Below are 15,977 nucleotides of genomic sequence, written 5' to 3'. Positions count from 1 at the left end.
GGTGAAGGCTCTTGCTTTATTTTCAAGCTCTGCACTCCTCATCTGGGTCCAGCTTTTTGGCAAAGGGAAGGACACCAGCCGGGACCTTGCAGTCCCTCCACTCAGCACAAAGCTTCCTTAGATTAGTGCCCAAACTAATTTTTATGACATGTCATTCCAGTAAGGGCACTGCTGCATTTCACAGATGGGCTTCCCCCAGATAGCGACTGTTGATTGGCCGAGTTGGGATCTGGCTGGATTAGGGAAATTTAAACTGACAGCTGGTCTTTGCATGGAGCATAAAGCGCTTGTTGTTGAAGGAAGCGATGGGGGCTGGTCAGATCCCCTGGCCAAATAGGAGGGTTGCTCTTAGCTGTCGCCAACACTTCCCAAGCTAAGATGACTTCTTAAAAAACAAGAGTTGTGCAAATACAGTTGCACTGTACATGCTCAAATGATCTCAGGCTCTGCCTAAAAGATCAGAGCAGACAAGAAAGCAGCCCAGTGGAAAGTGATGTGGGAACACAGAAACAATTTTTTAAAGAAGCCCACTTCTAGATGGAAATCCTAGAAGTCCTAATCACTGGGAACCTGGCTTCCTTGGAGCAAAGAGTCATATCTAAGTCTCTGCTGGAAGTTAGTTTAGTTTACATTATCAGTATGGAGCAGGGATTTGAAAAGTTTACTTGCCTGAGGAAACACCTGAAAGTATTAGAAATAAAACCACTAATAAAAGCATGTGTGTAAACATGTGCCAGGCATTGTGCTAAGCTCTTAATGTGCATTAACTCATCCAGGCATTGTGCTAAGCTCTTAATGTGCATTAACTCATCCAATCCTCACAGCTACCCCATGAGAGGGTACCATTATTATCCTCATTTTATAGAGGAGGAAACCGAAGCATAGAGAAATTAGGTAGCCTCTGGGCTAGTCTGAGACCCTAACCTACATTAATACCAGTGTTTTCTAAACTACAAGTGACAGTCCATTAAAGATTATAAAATCCATTGAGTGGGTAGCAACTAGGTTTTCGGAAAAAAAATCAGCGTATACTACATAAAGTAGAAATAGGAATTCTTTATCCTTTCAATTCATTTATATATGTTACTTGTTGATTGCAGTATTGTAGCCTGATATGTGACAGAGTAGTTGCCTCTTTTGAACTTTGTGTAAATGAAATGATGTCATATGTGTTCTGTTGTGTCTTTGGTGTCTACCTTCTTTTGCTCAGCTCTATTTTTGAGATATATAATCATATAATATATAACATAGCTGTGATTTGCTCATTCTCAGTAGTGAATTGTATACAATATACATATTGCATAATGTATGACCACACATAATTGTTCAAACCAGTTTCTTGTGGGTGATCTTTGGGTCGTGTCCATTTTTTTTTTTTTTTTTTTACTATTACAGAGTACTACTATGAACTTACTACGATGTGTCTTTTGGTAGACATATGTCCATGTCTCTGTTGGCCAGGGGATCTAGTGAGGAATGAAATTGCTGGGTCATTGGGTTTATGAAGCTTCAGCATTAGTAGACACTGTCTAACAGTTTCTTCAAAATTGTTGTACCAATTTAAATGTTGCTTACAGTGAATTATAGTCAAAGAAGTTTGAAAATACTTTTCCAGATACAAATACAGAAATAATACATTTACCTACCCCGATCATCTTTTCCTTCCTGTTGTATCCTCCATGTACAGCTGTGAGCAGGGCTGAGAAGGTCAGGGTAGGGGCAGAAACCACAGCTTCTGAAACAGCTTCAGAGCATAACAGAACGAGTGTGCACCTGTTAGGTGTAAAAGAGCCGGTGATCCAGTAACAGGTTCTGCTCTCTCTGACTGGAAGGAACCCTCTTGACACTTCTTTGACCTTCCCCTACTAGTTAACCGTCAGCCACCTAGGACACTTCGGGAGACTACCCTGGTCCCCTGACCACTGCCTAGTGTTCTGTCCTCAAAAGCCCACCTGGTCCATCAGAGCACTCACTTCCCTGCAGCCCTCTCCTTCCAGGGGTAAGACATCCAGTTATAGAGACTACCACCTGAAGGCAAACCAATGAGTCCCAGAGAAGACTATCTTCAGAAAAAGAGGAGAAACAGAGAGAAAAATATAACTCATACCACCCAGGGAACTAAGGACTAGAGACTGCCTCTCTGCCTTTTTTATGCTAGCAGTGATGAGCACATGGAACATCATTCTCTGTCCAGAACAGTCTCCGGCTGGCACAGGACCACCCAGGACACACCTCCTGAAGGTCCTGTTCTCACTTCCCTTCTGACAGAAACACCCAGGCTGAGCCCACCTGACCTTGCCAAGTGCACACAACCAAGAACTGCGTGTAGGGGCAGTCTCTCCTGTGTGCCCTATGTTCCCAGGGAGCCCACAAAGAGTTTGAGAAGGAAATGCAGGGCCATCATGTGTGGGTGTGGAATTTGTGGCCTGAGGGGTGAGTGGAAACTGCTTCTATCAACCAGAGGGGCTTTGTCATCCTAGAGCCAGGCCTTCTTCTAACATCCATAGAGACTCCAAATAGATAGAAGGGGTCTGATTCTTCCAGTTCTCCCAGAAACCACACATTTAGAAGCTGCCTCCAACTAAAGAGAAGAGTAATACTGCAGGGCAACATACATTACTTGCAGTAAAAAGAGGATATTTAGAAAGTTGGCTCAAGATCCGTGGACGCCAGCCACATGTGGCATCAAGCACTTGAAACATGGCTAGTTCAAACTGAGATGTGCTGTAAGTGTAAAATACACAGGGGGCTTCAAGGAATTAGTTTAAAAATATAAAATATCTCATTAATAATTTTTCTGTTGTTACATGTTGAAATGATAATATTTGGGATACCCGGAACTAAAGAAAACATATTATTAAAATTAATTTCATCGATGTCAGTTTACTTTTTTTTTTTAATGTGCCCAAGATCATTTAAAATGACATATGTGCCTCACATGTACCTTTTGAATAATGCTGCTCTAAAGTCAGACCACCTGGGCTCTCGCTAATCTCTTGCTTTTGGGAAGTAGTCTAACTTCTTTGTGTCTCCGTTCCCTTGTCCATAAAATAGGAATATTCATGTGCCTCCTAACACATTGTTAGGAATAAGTGTGTTCATATCCATAAAGTGTTGAAAGCAGTGCCTGGCATGAAATAAATTTTCCCTAAATGTTAGATATTATTATTTTTAACATCATCCCTGGTCCTCTGTGAGAACAAAACTTGACAGCTTCAGTAGTTCTACCCTTGTCTCCAGGGAGGCCCAGGGTAGCCACTTCAATCAACACAGATGGAATCAATCATTTGCACTCCTGAGATGCCTACAAGATTAATGATTATATGTCTGGGAATGCCTGTCCTTTGATATAGAGGCCATACACAGACAGAATTCATGCTGTAGTTTATGATAAGCTAGATCCTGATCCTTTGATGAAAGCAGATTACGTCCTGTTCTCCCCAACCCAGAGAATGCTGGGAAGAATGTTCCCTATGGTGCCAACTGGGCCACAGACAAATAGCTGTTGTGGATGTATGCCCTTATTTCTCCTTAAATGATTACTACCAATGTTTTTAATTTATCAGAATACCAACATCTTAAAAAAAAAAAAAAAGTCATGATTAAATTTGGAAATAGATATACCCTGAAGAAAGAAATTGGAATCCATCTGGAACCTAAGAATATTTAATCTAAATCTTGAAGCTTACACATAATAGTTCGTTATGGATTTTCCCCCCCTGAATTGAATATGGGACCCTTGCTTTGGGCTACAATGGTGCCTGTTGTTCCCAACTCATTGAAAAACAAGTTCTGATCTTTTCCTTTTAAAGTATTCTGTTTCCAAATGCTTGTCTTGTTAAAAAAAAAAAAGCTGGGGGGGGGGGGTAGAAGAAAGAGAAGGAAAAAAAGCATATCCTGGTGCCTTGAATTGGAGGCCACATTTTTTCCCCCAGTTAATGGCACATTATTTATTTTCTAGATGTGTAAATGAGTAATGAATCCCTCAGGGGAAAGATAGTATTGAAGAGCAAATAAATTCCATGGATGAGGTCCACAGAATTTTAAAAAATGATTATAAACTCATGCTTTCAGCTAATAATAGTCAGGGTTTTGTTGAAGGATAAGGACACTAAATTGAATTACACAACTGGGGAAAGAGAAATACATTTTCATAATTCATTCTGAATTACAGAGGTTTGATTTCTGTATTCTGCTGTTCTGGTTTAAAAAAAATCTAAATTATAAGAAGAATGATTCTGTAGAGAAGGCAAAGTTCTTTTCTATGAGATTCATAAAGCCAGGATGTTTCTCCCTCCCACTCGGGGCATCATAAATTGCTTCTGTGATCCTGTAAAATATCCCCAGACACTTATTAGCAACAGGCATGGCTAATTAACACAGCCAGGGAATGTGGCGCCTTCCCTGGATTCCTGAGCCCTTTAATCCAGAGCAGGACCCACACTTCTTTGCATGTCCCCAAAGCCATTAAGTATTTATCAGAGATCCAATTACTTTAGATCCAGGTCAAAAGGCAAAGCCAGACAAGGAGTATTGAATTGGACACTATTCTTAAAACTTTAAAAATTAGGATGTCTGTGACCACTCTGAAAATGGTGTCATTTACACAGAATTTTGAAGGAGATAGAAAAACAAATACCTAAGGGAGATGAAGACAGACTTGGGGTTTGACTTAATCAGGGGCACAGGGATGATGAAATGACCTGTTTAAGTCCCATCCAGCTCTATACCATGAGTGGTATAGTGCCATTATCTATACTGATCCATTTTTTGGCATCACATAAATTTTAATTCATCATCCTAGACTCAGACATTTTGTCTCTATAAAGAAATGTAATAATGAGTCAGTACCTATGAGTTCTGGATCATGTAATGTTAAAATTATATGTGATGTAGAACACTAAACTGCAGATCAAAACTACAGAAGCAATATTCCTGCTTGGATAGTTTTTGAAAGTCAGAATGTTGTTATTTCAGTCAAGCATTAAAGAAATAATTTTTGGTATCTCCATTGCCAAAATAGAGAATTGTACCATTGTTCAATTTTGTAGCTGACAGTACAAGCTAACCACAGGGACTGACATAATTTTTGGGTGATCCCTAAGGTATAGTCCCTTATTCTATACTCAATCATCTCTGTCTTCTCCAGTACAGAAGGCAAGCTTACCAGATTTAAGCTGGCACAAAGTTGAGAGGGAGAATAACTATGCCAGATAACAAAATCAAAGTTTGTTTTTTTGAGGGGAGGAGGAATTAGCAAGTATAAATGCAAAAACCTTTAGAAAGCCACCTTCACAAATACCTGTTGAGGATAATCTGCCTGGCACCACTGATGTGAAAAGGACCTGGGAGCTGTTGTGTTTCAGTTGCGGACAAACCCAGTATTCATGCAAAACACACTGTGGCTGAATTAATATAAGAATAAAACTTGAATGAGGTGGCAAGACTCCCACATACTTTGTACTTGTTTTTACCACATCTGGAGTGTGGTTTTCCTTTTTGGGCACCGAATTACATGAGATACAAGCTGGGGTATGATCAAGAGGAAGTAACCAGAATGATATTATATAAGGAACAGAAAGAAGGGAAAAGAAAGGCCTTTTGGGTTGGCATGACAGTTGTCTTCAAATATTCCAAAGGATATCAAGTTGTACAGACAATACTAGGACCTCAAGTAGAATACATCTTTTGTATTTCCCTTTACTAGTGCACTAGCCATGTCTGTCCACCTGGGATTAAAAACGTCTGAGTGGCAGAGGCCTCCTATTTTGACACCCCTGAAGCTCACCTAGGCTCTCACTGGGCTTCTTTAAAGCCTTTAGCAACTTTTACCAAATTGAGCATTTTGATACCTATACATCTCACAGTAACTATAATTTAAACAATTTTTTGGAAATAGTTTTAAAAATAAAATAAATATGCTTATAAAATTATTCGGCCATGAAAAATTAATTTTCTTTACAAGTAGAATATTTGGGAATCTTTGAAGAGTGAGAGAAATCTAGGAGTGCCTGGGTGGCTTAGTCAGTTAAGTGTACAACTCTTGATTGTGGCTCAGGTCCTGATCTCAGGGTCTAAAATCAAATCTCAACATAGGGCTCTGAGCTCAGTGCAGAGTCTGCTTGTCCCTCTCCCTCTGTTCCTCCCCCTGCTGGAGCTCCCTCCTTCCCTCCCTCTCTCTCTCTCTCTCAAATAAATAAAATCTTAAAAAAAGAAAAGTGAGAAAAAATATCTATAAACTGAAATCTACCTATAAACTGCTTTTGAATGTAATGGGATTTTTTAATGTTTTAGGTTGATGTTACTGGTGGACATTTAATTAACTGTTTTATTAATTTTGTTATATATATGTATATAAGTAATTGCTATATACAATATAATATAAATATACTAGGTTTAGTATTTTCATAATCTTTTGCAAAGCTCAGAAGTCCCAGGCACAGTACCCCTGAGGACAAGTGAATAAAAGATCACTGCCTGCCACAGTGTTACATAGTAAGCACTCAGTAGGTATTTGCCAAATCAGTTAAAATACACTGATTTATCAAATAGAATACAAAAATTTCTGGTTCACTTCTCTGCTAAGAGCTTGAGAGAGGGCACTAAAAGGAGAGTAGGAATGGGAGGGAGAGCAGCTGCTGTCCTCAAATTTCTGGTGGATCCGTTTGCCAAGAAAAGATACATCCTAATTTGGTTGTTAATTGCAGGTGTGATGGTCCCCAGTGCTGCACCAGAGCCATTTCATGTTAATAGCAGGAAGTGTACTGTGATCAGAGAAGCAAACTCTTATTTGGTTCAGGAGTTGAGTCACTGCTCTTCTAAAAAGGGAGGAATCTAAATATACTGAAAGAGGGAGCTAGTCACTGGATATCAGAAAGGGTGTCTTTTTGCAGGTCTTTTTGAAAAAAAGGCAACAGATTAAGCAGTGGATCAAAATATAAGTGAAAGACTTGCCCACCAAGTTAAAAAGCAGAAAAGAACCGAAGTAAAATAAAAATAGCTCCAACCCAGAGATCAAGAGGACTATTTTGTCCAAAGAAAGAATAGAAGTAGTCCGCTTACACTCTGCCAAGCCACTAGCTTCAAGTGCATCTTTGTGCAGATAGTCGAGGGTCTGAAAGGCTTTATTATTAAGAAGTTAATGCTTGACAGCAGCCGACTCCACCACAGCAAAATTGCCCGCCTTGGAAAGACGGCCTCCTATGAGTCTTGGGTTAATTACTCAAACCTCCAAATTATCCTTCAGGGAACAAAATGAAGCATGCAAAATCAAAAGCAGATCTGTAGCTGAGATTATGAAAAGGGAGTGGGTTCCTTTCCATTTTAAAAAATGATTATTTCTATTGTAGGAACCACAAGAAGGGAAAGGGAAAGAAAAAAAAAAAAACCTGCCCATGGACCAGGAGGCAATAATAAATGGCTGGCAGCTGTACAGCCCAAGGGGAAAACAAAATCTGCTCATATAAATACTTACAAGGCAGTTTTCTCTAAATTTCCAAAACAAGTCGCCACAAATCAAATTTTTTGAGAAGAATGGAGGTGCTGAGATGGAGATACCCCAAGTTTTGTTGCTAAAGAATATTTTCAGTGGTACCATTTTTGTAAAATAGCTGAATGTGCTAAATCAAGCCACCTACTATCTACTGAAAATAAAATAACCACTTAAAAATTATTTCACCCTCTATATATACTCATATCTATTTCCTCACCCTACTTCCCATTTCAAGACATAAATTCATTTTAAAAATAATGTGTTTTGGTTGAGAATCACCATCACTACCAAAACCTTTAATTCTTTTCTCTGCTTTTTCCCCCCCATCAATCATGGCTGTCAGATACTCCCAAAACTTTTTAGAAGTATCTCTTAAACAGTGGTAGGTCCCTAAACATGTTCTTGAGCAGAGTTGGAGTGGGTTGTCCATGAATTATAAATTTTTTTTGAATTAAATTTTGTATTTTCATTACAATGGTAATTTAAAATTTTGTCTTTATCAGACGAAACGTCCTTTCTGCCTGGTAATTTGCAATTGCACAGCAGTTTCATGAAAGAAGGCTTCAGTTGTTTAAATTAGTGTTCATCACATTTTTCTTTTGATTAATTAAATGTTGAGTTTTCTTGGGGTGTCTGGGAGGTTCAGTGTGTTAAGTGGCTGACTCGATTTTGGCTCAGGTCATGATCTCAGGGTCCTGGGATTGAGATCCACATCAGGTTCTGTGCTCAGCATGGAGTCTGCTTGAGATTCCCTCTCTTCCTCTCCCTATACCCCTCCCCCTGCTCTCTCTCTCTCTTTGTCTAAAACAAACAAACAAACAAACAAACAAATAAATAAATCAATAAATCTTTAAAAAAAAATAAAATAAAATAAAATAAATAAATAAATAAATAAATTAGTGTTCATCAAACTAGGGTCTATGGATTTATTCTCAGGGGTAGGAGAAAAATTTTATTCTTTTAAAAAAATCCTTACACTTCAAAATTTGAGAACGTGACCTACACTTTTAATTACCTTTTTCACAACCAGCTGACCCAAAGTCTCACCAACACATATCTGCTACTCCTGAAGCATGTTAATCAAGTTGATTGCAAGGGTTTCAGGTATTACATGTGAATTCTTCTTAAAATCAGACTAGTAGGTATCTGCATAAATAAAATGGTAGTATGAGGCCTGGCACAGAATATTAATACTAATTTCATATTTAGTTTTACTGATCTTTTGATCTCCCAATCTTCCCTTCTCCCCCCTCAAACAGATGTAGATCCTTTATATTTATAGTGGCTGAAAGAATCTGGGTGATGCCCTAGGGAAGTGTATGAGGTTTACCAGATGCTACAACCAATATTGACCTATAAATTTCTCCAAACAAATTTGGGCCAACAGCTAATTAACTCACTCATCATGTTTTTTTTTTTTCATTTAAAAAAAATTATAGTAAAACCTACATAATATAAAGTTTACCTTTTTAACTATTTTGAAGCATACAGTTCAGTGGCATTAGGTATATTTGCATTGTTGTACATCTACCACCCTCATCCATCTCCAGAACTTTTCTCATCTTCCCAAACTAAAAGTTCATCCCCATTAAATAATAGCTCTTCATTTCCTTTTCTCTGAGGCCTTGGCACCCACGATTCTACTTCCTGTCTCTATGAATTTGGCTATTCTACCATAGTTCTTTTTGAATGCTGCTCTGATTCTTAAATCAAGGTGAACCAAGAACTCTCTGTGGTCCTTTCCTATTATCTTGTATGGACATAGGAATCACTTGAACCCCAGTTCTTAGATGCAGTTCATTAACACATTTGAAATATCCCTGCCACTAAACTCCTCATGCCTTCTAAATTCTTCTATCAGCCCAGCTGGAAGGACTGATCTGTCTACCAGGCTGCCCTGCCTGTAAATGACCCACAAAGAAGGTGCACTCTATGCTAAGACAAAAATGGAGCTGCTTTCCCTCAAATTTGTGGAGGAGCTATTTACAGTTTTTCTGCCCTGGAAGCCCTCGTTATGTCAAAGGTGCCATTTGATATGGGTGGATTTGAGATCAGAATAGGCTCTTCTTGCAGCCTAGGTTTCAAAGGATTCCTCTTGGCTCATGCCAAGAGCTGAGAACTAGTAAGGATGGCTCTGCCATGTTCTTTGCTTTGGAAATGAGCTATCAGATGGAGTGCTTTTTGCTAATGGACAAGCAGAGAGCATCTGGAATAGCAGCAAGGATGGAATAAATGTCACTATTATTCATACTTTGCCATTGGTTGCCGAAAGTCATCCTATTCTATGCTAAGCTCTGACTTGATGAGATGGGATGTCATAATCAGCTATCAAAGTCAAGATACACTAGATGCAAACCCAGAGGTGAAAACACATTATTACAATGAAACATGAAGGAGCACAGTTTTCTTACTCTAAAAGAGCTTTCATTACTTTTTACAGCATCTGTGTGAATACACCTTTAAAGGCCCTATGCTTGATTTCTCCTATGCCTACATTACTTTTTTTCATTTGTTCTTGATTGACATGGGAAGTGATAACTGGACTTAGTTGGGGGAGTTAAATTGCTTTGGAGAGAGACTAAGCAGAGAAGGGAAACTGGAAAGGAAACAGAACTATGCATATTTTCCTTTTATTTATACATTTCATAAGTAATATGCCAGGTATAGAGAAAGAAGGGGAATCTTAGATAAATAAAATGAGCCGTTACAGAGAAAAATCTTGGGAACTAAGAAATAAGATTCCATTAGTTATGTAAAGCCTTGGATTAACTACCAGGCATCCAAGCTTAATCCCAACTTCGCTTTAAGAGCAATAGACTAGAGTTTGCAAACCTCATTCTTAGGCTACACTTGGCCACTAACTCTATTACCTTGGTCAAGTAGGAGATCATCTTTGAGCTTCAGCTTTCTTATATATGAAATGGAAAAAAATAACATCTGCCAGTCTGCCTTGAATTACTATAATGTTACTTTGCATATAAGAATTTACAACAGTATACTTGACTTATTTCTTCCAATTTTTTATTGCTCTTGTCACTTAACTTCTGCCTATTTTATAAACCCTATGATGCATTTAAAAAATTTTTGTTTTCAAAGATCGTCTTTCAAATAAACTAAGAGAAAACTGACATCATTTATATTTACTCATGTAATCATCATTTCTGTCATTTTCCATTCCTTTCTGTAGATCTGAATTTTTATTTGGTATCATTTCCCTTTGGCCTAAAGATCTTTCTCTAATTTATATATATATATATATAAATATATATATATATATATATATTTATATATATATATATATATATATTATAGTGCAGGTATACTGTGACAAGTTATATCAGGTTTCATGTATCCAAAAATACCTTCAATTTCACCATCATCTTAAAATGATATATTCCTGGATATAAAATGCTAGGTTGACAGGTTTTGTTTTATTTTTTTCTTTTCAATACTTTAAAGATGTTATTTCTTTGTATTGTATTCTAAATTGCATTATTTATAATGAGACATTAACTGTCATTTACGTTGCTATTACCTTGTATGTAATGTGTCTTTTTTTTTCTTTTCTTAATGCTTTATAAATTTTCTCTGTGGTTTTCAGAAGTTTGACTATAATATACCTAGATATAGTTTCCTTTGCATCATTCCTTTAGAGACTTTTTGAGTTTCTTGGACCACATTCTTAAATCTGTGGGTTGATAATTTTCAAAAATTTAAAAGTTTTCAGCCATATTTCCTCAAATTTTTTTTCTGCTTAATTCTTTTTCTCCACTCTTGCAAGGACTCTAATTGCTTATAGATCTTTTGGTGTTATCCCACAAATTATTGACATCCTCTTTTTTCCTTAAAATTTTCCTCTTTCATTTTTACTTTGAATAATTTCTTTTGACCAGTTTTTAAGTTTACTGATCCTTTCTTGGGCAGTTTCCCATTTAGTGTTAATTTTACCCAGTGATTTTTAACCTTTAAAGATTCTAGATTTTTGGCTCTAGAATTCCACTTGATTCTTTTTTTAGAATTTTAATTTTTATCCTTTTTTTGTATTTTAAAAGTATTTTTATCCATTTTTTATTCAACATAATCACCTTTAAGTTAATGATTTAATATATTTATAATAGTTGTTTTAAAGTCCTTCTCTGCCTATTCCAATAACTGTCATCTGCAAATCTGTTTCTAATGGCTGTTTTTTCTTAAATGTAGTTTGGTGGTTTTTTTGTTTTATTTTGTTTTGCTTTCTTGCATGAATATAATTCTGATTTTGGGACACTGTATATGAATGTTCTTATGCTGGCTCACAGCTTTAACTGTATCAAGTTCACCTGTATTTAACTCTTCCCAAATTGCTATTTGATATTGTTGGTAGTTAAGGTGGGTGAGGATTGGCTGAAGTTTCAGATATTTTTAGTTTGTTTACCTTTGGACAAAACTTTGGCAGGGCTCCAGAATGTGCAGAGTTGTACAATTTCTCTTTGTTTAACAGTCACTCCCCCAATTGCTATTTTTCTCAGCAAACTTTATGGTGGATTGTGGTGGTATCGGAAGAAGAATTTTTGATCCAAGTGTTCTGTTCTTGCCTTTGGGATTCTTCAGATTCCAGACCCTCTAGCCAGCACACATTGTTTTATAATGCTTGGCCAATTTCCCTCCATCCCTGGAAGATCTCTCCAACTGCACCCAGTTTCTGTCTATACTTATACCAGGTATCCGTAGATATAGAAGCTGTCACAGCTTTCTACTTACCTATGAAAAGCTTATTTCCCTTGGAATTAACTTCATCAAGCCTTCATTGAATGCATCCTCCTTCCCCTGCCCCATAGAAAAGTATAATTTTTATTTTTTCTGGGACTTGTTTGTTGTTACTAAAGGAGGGATACTCTTTAGCGTCCTTCTACATCCTGACCAGAAGCAGAAATCTCAAAGGAGATTGTTATTAACCCAAGTGTCTGAGAGACACTCGTTTGGGAAGACCACCTACTTTTAGCAGGAAGCTATTGAGTCTGTGTACAAATCATAGTACTACTGTCAGCTTTTTCTTGTATTGTTTGCATCTCTGGCCAAAGCTACTCCTTATATCTTTTCACATTTTTCCTTCATCTAGCCATTCTCTGACTCTTAAAGTAAGATGATTTGTAGTAAATACATAGGTTTGTCTTAGCTATAAAAACCCATAGGAAATCTGTAGATCTGTGTTCTGCTATCAGGGGGGTGCCTGGGTGACTCAGCTGGTTAACCCTCTGACTCATGATTTTGGGTCAGGTCTTGATCTCTAGGTCATGAGATCCAGTCTGCATTGGGCTCCCCACATAGCAGGGAGTCTGTTTGGGATTCTATCTCTCCTTCTTGCTCTGCCCCCCTACTCTTGCTCTCTCTTTCAAATAAATAAATAAATAAATAAATAAATAAATAAATAAATAAATAAATTTATTTATTTTAGGAAACATGTTTATTGTTATAGTGGAAAAACACATGGAATGTCTACTTTCAAAGATACTGTACTTTAGTCCAGAAGCTACCCTTAGGACATCTCACAAACTTTCTAGGTCACCGTCTCCTAGTTTCTAATATGGGAGTTTGCACTAAATTATCTCTAAATATCTTCCAGTTCTAAATTCAGATATAGGTAGCTCTCGATCCTCTTAAAGGAGGATAACTGAGTTGATAAAATTGACCAAAGTATGCACGCCATTGTCCTTTAAGTTGCCAGTTCTAATTCAGCTAACCTGTGGCTAGAATTGGCCTGACCTGGTTAGACTGGTGAGTTGTCCCACCTTTCTATTACTTTTTTTTCTCTTCCAGCCCTGTGGGTGCAGAAGAGGAAGCAGCCTCTAACTCTTGCCTCCTGGAGTCTATCAGGAGGCATCCTGATCCATTATTCTCTTCTAATTTGAACTTCTTTATCCCAGAAAACATTAACCACAATAATTTGGTATCTCTTCAAGATTAATAATATCATTTTCATTCAAATAAGCAAAATAATTTTTTTTACCATTATAGTATTCACGCTGTAGTATCCCTGAGATGTGGTATAAAAACTTAGGTAAATGCCTGGGTGACATATTCATAAGGGGCTCTTTAGGGAAGCCAGGAAATAAGAGTTCATTCTTAATATTTCAAGGAATTTGTCACTATAAATGCTTTGCTTTCCCATAGACTCCTCTTTCTCCCATGAATCTTCAGTTTTGCTGCAGCTTGAAGCTTTTAGTTATCAAATAACAAGTTTTCTGAGGTTTTTTATGAGCTTTAGATTTTAACAAGCTCATGTGTGCACCTTATCTCCTAGCCTGATGACAGCCTTATGTGTAATAGGATACTAGAACTAGCTATGAATCTGGTCCGTATTGACATCAGTCATGGAATTCAACCAACTAACCAAAAGCAAGGTTGGTTGATTTGTGCTAGAGTGAGTATGTGTGACTGAAACGAGATTTCTATTAAAATTTGACTAGCTTGATTCCTTGAGAGATATCTGCATAAAGAAAAGTCTTCCAAGGTTAAATATTTTTAGAAGATAATCATATACTCTTGAAGAGTCACAGTGGCTACTAGCGTATTTATTAATGGCTCTTCAATAAAGAAAATTATTTGCCATTTTGTTCAGTCCAGTGGTTCCCCAAATTATTTGATTATAAACATTTTTTCCTACCTTGAACACACTGGAATCCTCTGAGCTTAAGTTAACCTGACAAACATTGAGCCGGAAATCTGTGTGAGAGTGAAGCCAAGTGTGTTCTTATGATTCTATCCCACATATGAAGGTATTCTTCCTTTAAGTACAAGAGTAGGGTTGGAATAGCACAGTGGCTCTGTCAGATGGACATATGGCCAAGAGAGACTGTGATCCCTAAGCTTGCCCCCATCTCTCTTTTCTACAGTGAACCTTGGTGACATAAGCTTGGGGCTGCATTTTTCTCAGATGTATGAATTCATAGAGCCAAAATAAACAAAACTCCAAATGTAAACAAAAAAGGTCATGAGTCATGAGTCCACTGCTGCCCTGTGCCTACAGCAAGTTTTACACTTAGTCACTCCTGTAAGTAGCTATTCCTAACTGGGTTGCCTATGGGAATAGGAAGTCATTTTGTTAACTATTGTACTCTATAATTCTGAAGATATAATTTATGAACTATTCCAGAGGCCAAGAACAGAATTGTCCCCATCAGAAGCCATAGCACTTTAAGAGCAATGAAATCCCCTCTCTGTAGCAAAAGGAAAAAACAGACATTAAGAGTTTTAGAATCTATTTACAAAATATACTAAGTGCACATGTACTGAGGTGATGGCTAACTTTAATGTTGGTCTAAGATGCCTGTTGATATTTTAACTCTCCCACAGTTAACCTTGACTCTGTTGTTGACCTAACCTGAGCCTTGCATACTTTTCTGCTACATCAGGAAAAGGTTAGGAATTTATAAAGCAAAGCAAACAAGCCTCTGAGGTTGGTTACTGTAATGGTTACTTCCCTGTTGGGAATTTTGAATCTAAAACAAAATGAGGAGATCAGGCTTATATATGGCAGGCAGTTTGTGAGTCTGCAACACAGTTTATGCACAAGGCACTGCAAGGAAAGATTTGCAGAAATGGGGCCCGTTTACAGTATTCAAAGGACCAGTCTGCTTCTAACACACACATTTCTGGACATATTTTGAAATGAAACATACATTGACGGGGCATTAAGTTGCTTAAGTTGCTTAGATACAAGCAATTTGAAGAGATAGGAAATGTATCCATAAACATGGAACATTGAAAATGTATCCATAATACTATAAACAGTATTCTAAAAAGTACCAGTATAAATGTTGTATCATTATATTGTAAACCTGAAACTAACATAATTGTATGTTAGTTGGTATTGGCATAACTGGCTTAGCTTAAGTTCTCGGCAAGGTGTTATAAGATTTGCCAGGTGAAATTTGTTGGTACATTAGGGATTGTCTATTTCGATGACAGGCATCTATCTCCTTGCTTAGTGATAGGTATTCTTGATATGTAACATGACTGCAGTACTACTAAATGATTACTGGGCCTTAAGTAAAAAGCAGTGAAGTAAGCAGTCTAATTCTGCTAGAAAGTATTTTTTGTTTATAAAATTACCTCTTTCCATCAAACTGATGTCTTTAATTCTACATTAGAAATATATTGGGTTAAAAAAAAGAAATATATTGGGTTAAGGCATTAATCTCTATAGAAAGTAAAGAGCTATTACAGTATGTTAAAAATAGATTAATGTTTCACAGTAAACTCAGTTACTGAAACTCAGGGAAAATGAAGTTGTCAAATCTTTTTCTGAAATTAGACTTTGACAGGAAAGATTAGAGTAATCTTCAGAACAATAAATGCTGAGGAACTCCCAGCGGGCGATGAGAACATCCAAGACCATTTTTCCTAACTCATAGTGTTTTCTCCAACAGAGCTTCTTATAAATACCCTTTTTCTTCCATTTAAAAAGTTTTTTTTTAATAAATTAATTTTTTATTGGTGTTCAATT

The 15,977-nt window shown here is 37.1% G+C and overlaps 2 long non-coding RNA genes across 2 annotated transcripts in view; one reads left to right on the top strand and one right to left on the bottom strand.

Moving 5' to 3' along the window:
- Positions 1 to 7,176, bottom strand: part of LOC140633635 (uncharacterized) — a 49,588-nt gene extending 42,412 nt beyond the window's left edge. Inside the window, exons 1-2 of the long non-coding RNA XR_012031207.1 lie at positions 7,063 to 7,176; positions 1,647 to 1,773 (exon numbers count right to left, since the gene is read on the bottom strand). This is a non-coding gene — a long non-coding RNA (uncharacterized lncRNA). The remainder of the gene's footprint in view (positions 1 to 1,646; positions 1,774 to 7,062) is intronic.
- The window catches only part of LOC140633634 (uncharacterized), a 424,514-nt gene that overhangs the window by 344,918 nt on the left and 63,619 nt on the right, over positions 1 to 15,977 (top strand). The window lies entirely within an intron of this gene.

This window comes from Canis lupus, chromosome 5 (assembly GCF_048164855.1).
Source record: "Canis lupus baileyi chromosome 5, mCanLup2.hap1, whole genome shotgun sequence".
In the NCBI taxonomy this organism is placed as follows: domain Eukaryota; kingdom Metazoa; phylum Chordata; class Mammalia; order Carnivora; family Canidae; genus Canis; species Canis lupus.
This window is presented reverse-complemented; position numbering and strand designations above follow the sequence as displayed.